The following is a 4157-nucleotide window of genomic DNA, read 5'->3' as shown; positions in this document are numbered from 1 at the left end:
TTCTTACCCTCTTCTTCTTTGGATTGCATGATCCTGCAAGGAATAGGGACATATGGTGGAACGGGGTTAGAAATAATTAAATTTGGAACAACCTTACATTTGTTGGATGGCCTAGGAGCTTGAAGTGGTTGCGGCAAGGGTTGCTCCACCCTTGCCGTGGCTTTGCCCTTCCTCTCTTCCTCTTGCAACAGCTTTTCCTCCTCGTCTTGGCTTGATTTTGGTGGTTCTGAGGTAGTTCCAACTTCCTCTCTTCCTTGCTCACGAAATTGCCCTATGAACTCGGCAATTTGTCCCACTTGCTTCTCCAAGTTGTCCACCCTCTTGTCTTGGATTTGCCTCTCTTTGTTTTGAGTTTGGACTTTCTGCGTCAAAGTAGTAAGTAATTGAAAAATCTTATCATTATCACTTGAATTACCTACATTGCTTTGGGCAGGTTGTGGTGGCTGCATAGGTGTTGTATAGAACTCCTCATATGGTTGCCAATATTCTCCTTGTTAAGCCTCCTCGACTTGGTTTTGTGAGCCCTGCACCAAAGAAATTAATTCATTAAGAACTTTATCATAATCTATTGACAAACCTGAGTTTTGTTGGGCATATTGTATATGAGGTTGTGGTGGCTGCATAGACGTTGAATAGAACTCCTCATATGGCTGCCAATAACCTTCTTGTTGAACATGTTGAGGTTCCCACCACATAGAGTTTGAATGATCACTCCAATCCGAATTGTAAGTATTGGAAAACACGTCGTTCCTTGATTGATTATGATCAAATGTACCAACTCTTTGCGTTTGTGACAAAAGAGAAGTAAAATTTGTTATTTGAGCTTGAATATTGGCAAGTGCCATGTCTTGCTTCTCTAGTACCTAAAATCAACAAAACAAAATAAAACACAAATAAAAAAAAAACTCTAACAAAATAAAACTAAATAGAAAATAACAATCCAAGGGATTAGCAACTTTGCTAATCCCCGGCAACGGCGCCAAAATTTGATGTGAGAATTATACGCACACAAATTAAACCCTCTTTTTATCAATTGTAGTGAAGAATGTAAGTAGGGATCGTTCTTAACCGAGGATTAGGAGGGATTGCAAAATCACTTGGAAACTGAGTCAAAAACGTAAAAATAAAGTTTAAAACACTAAACTAGACTCAAAGAATGCAAAACTAAACAATAAAACACTAAAACAAACCAAAGGACTCAAAACAGCCCCAAAACACTCAAAACTGCCTTAAAAACACAATCTGGGCAGTTTTTAGCACTTTGGTGAATTTGGACGAATTTGTGTAATAAATTGAATCAAAACACTTATAAACACAAACTAAGACACTTTCTAACTAAATTGGACACTAAAGTAAAGGGGGAATGAGGTTTTGATGAAATTAAACTAAATGCACAGATTGTAATAAAGGGCAGATTCTAAATATGAATTTGATGAAAATATGGATGATGGAATAGCTAAGGGGTTCATCTCCACACATGCCATATTTGCACACAAAAAGATTTCTAATTGCTTTTCAATAATCCATGACTTCTCAACGCCCCAGATTAACCGTGAATTGCACTAATTAACCCTCAGATTTTCCTAACGTTATTGAATTGGATGATTGCATACGACAACCCAAAACATTCCCCACAAGTCCCCTACATGATTGCATAATAGAGATACAAGCAAGAATCATTAAGTTCTATGGAAACCATAAGCATTGACGAAGCACTTGTTACTATGATTGCATGAAACTTATGCCAAGAATTTACTTAACGCAATTGAGGTCATCAACTTTTACTACTTGTGAATATAAGTTTGTAACGATTAGGTGAAACTTCCTTATATCCTAGCATTAGATTTACGCATGATAATTAGGCGTGCACTCTCAACCAACACACACAAATCAGTTTAATTCAAATAGATAAGTAAATTGAATTCACAACTTATGAAACGCAATTAGAGGTAATCAAATCATATAGCAAGCATGATCATGGTTTCGAATCCTCCCCTAGCCAAAGGGGGGTTTAGTTCCTCATACGTACAAGACAAAGATAAGTAAATTTAACCATTGAAATCAAGGAGAGGAAAACACCTAAAAATTCTAACAACTCAAACTTGAATTGTATGAACGTTTAAGCCCTCTTCTCCTCCTCTTTGTTGCGGCACAAGGGTTTGTTGTGAGTTTTGGGGGTTATGGATGGTGTAGAATGATGTGTTTAGGATAGAGATGGATGTAGGGGACTTCAAGGCTTATTTTTGGGCAGAAAATATGAAGAATGGTGAAGTATGGATGTGTTATAGAAAGGGGATGAATTTCTGGCGTGAATGGTGAATGAATGAATGATTCCTCCTGTTGTGGCTGCAATGGATATTTATTTATAGGTGGATGAATGATTAAAGAGGGAATATGACAGCTAGGTTGGTTGGTGGCTGCCATCATGAAGAGTGCATGGATGTGGCTGAATGGGTTAAAGAGGGAATGATAATGGGAGAGCATGTGGGTGACAGCTAGGTTGGTTGGTGGCTGCAATGGAGGTGTGGAATGATGATGGGAGAACATGTGAGTGAATTATGAAGAGTGAATGCATGTAGGGTGCTGCTATGGTGGGAAATATTGGGCAGAAAATATCCTAAGGCTTTATTACTTAGTTTAGGAAAGGATGTAACTCCAAATCCTCCTTTAGGTCTTCAATTTCGTCCATTCCTTTTGCTCCAAGCATATGCTATCCATTCCAAGCCCAATTTTGCTCCAAAATGCTCCAAAATGCATCCTTTTGCATACTTTGCCCTTAAATCCTGAAAATACATAAAACTAGCTTAAAAGACTACTTTACTAAGGAAAAACACTTTAAATGCACAAGACAAGCTAAACTAAGGTGCATAAATATGCTCCTATCATATCCTCATAGGGTTGAGGACAAAAAACAAAATATCCTTAGCTTTGGGGAGAAAGATGGTAATGGGAGCCTTATAGCAGTTGGCTTTAGTAAGGAAGCTTGTAGGGTTAGGTTAACCAGATGATAGTTCTTGACGAGCTACCCTTTAGCTTTGTTGAGAAGGAAGGGTTTAAGCTTTTCTGTGGATAGGTTCTTATTGGAACCTCCTGAGAATCCAATTGATAAGCAATTAATTGCTTGAAATGGTGGAAGGTTTACTGGGAAAAATATCCAATTTTAGCTAAGATTGCAAGGGAAGTGGTTGCAATACCAGTTTCCACAGTGGCATTTGAATTTGCCTTTAGCACTGGAGAGTGTATTCTTGATGATTATAGGAGTTCCTGACTCCAAAGATGGTAGAGGCACTGATTTGCACACAAAACTGGTTAAAGTCATCTTGTATCTCTTCAGAAGTTGAATCATCATCCATTGATGAGATGGAACTCCATGAGCAGATCATTTCAGGTAATAAACTATTTGTACTTGTATTTGGTTTTCATTTTTCAAGTAAATACTTTCTGACTTGTTTTCTTTTCATTTGTATATGTTTTGTAGAGCTCTCGGTTGCTTCCACATCTAAAATGGATATCGTTGATTAATACATGGTTAAGTTAAGGTACTTTGCAATTTCTATGAACTAATCAAATCTAATCTTCTATTTAATTTCTAATGCTTTTGTGTTATCAGCAATGGTTTACTAATTTAATGAATGTATTGAATCCATTGCAGGCTTGCAACTCCTCTTGAATGCTTTGGACCTTGACTTTGGGAATAAATTAGTAGATGTCATCTCATGTTGCGGAGGGTCATCAACATTTGCTGCTCAAAGCTCATGGACAATACTACTATCTAAGGTTTTGAATTTTATTATAATTTTGGGCTTGATAAGTTAGTTCATGCTTAACTTTTGAATTTTATTAGTATGGAATTGTTAAGTTGAATTTCTGTTATGGTTGAAGTTTGGAACGTGGATTTTAAGTATGATATTTAAGTATTTGAGATTTCAAGTTTCAAGTTCATTTTTTGTTGAGGAAATTTGGATTCAAGAGTTCTGGTTACTAGGTTGAGTCTTTTTAATGTTTGTTTACGAAGAATAATAAAATTGTTATTAAAAAAATAGCATGAAGCACAAATTGAAAAACCCGTCCAACCCAACCCACAAAACACTGGCTTGGGTGGATTGGATTACATGTTTGAGCAGCTGGAAATAGATTCTAATAATCACTACCCGAGC

The 4157-nt window shown here is 36.9% G+C and overlaps 1 long non-coding RNA gene across 1 annotated transcript; it reads left to right on the top strand.

Moving 5' to 3' along the window:
- The first annotated feature begins 3163 nt into the window (after positions 1-3163).
- Positions 3164-3716, top strand: LOC125473113. The gene is made up of 3 exons (XR_007255022.1): positions 3164-3388; positions 3479-3539; positions 3653-3716. It is a non-coding gene; the product is annotated as an uncharacterized LOC125473113 (long non-coding RNA).
- The last annotated feature ends 441 nt before the right edge of the window (positions 3717-4157 follow it).

This window comes from the organism of the source record quoted next, unplaced genomic scaffold (genome assembly GCF_019419815.1).
Source record: "Pyrus x bretschneideri cultivar Hongxiangsu unplaced genomic scaffold, Pyrus_bretschneideri_v1 Contig8, whole genome shotgun sequence".
In the NCBI taxonomy this organism is placed as follows: Eukaryota; Viridiplantae; Streptophyta; class Magnoliopsida; order Rosales; family Rosaceae; genus Pyrus; species Pyrus x bretschneideri.
The sequence above is the reverse complement of the archived record's forward strand: the minus strand, read 5'-3'. Positions and strand labels throughout refer to the sequence as shown.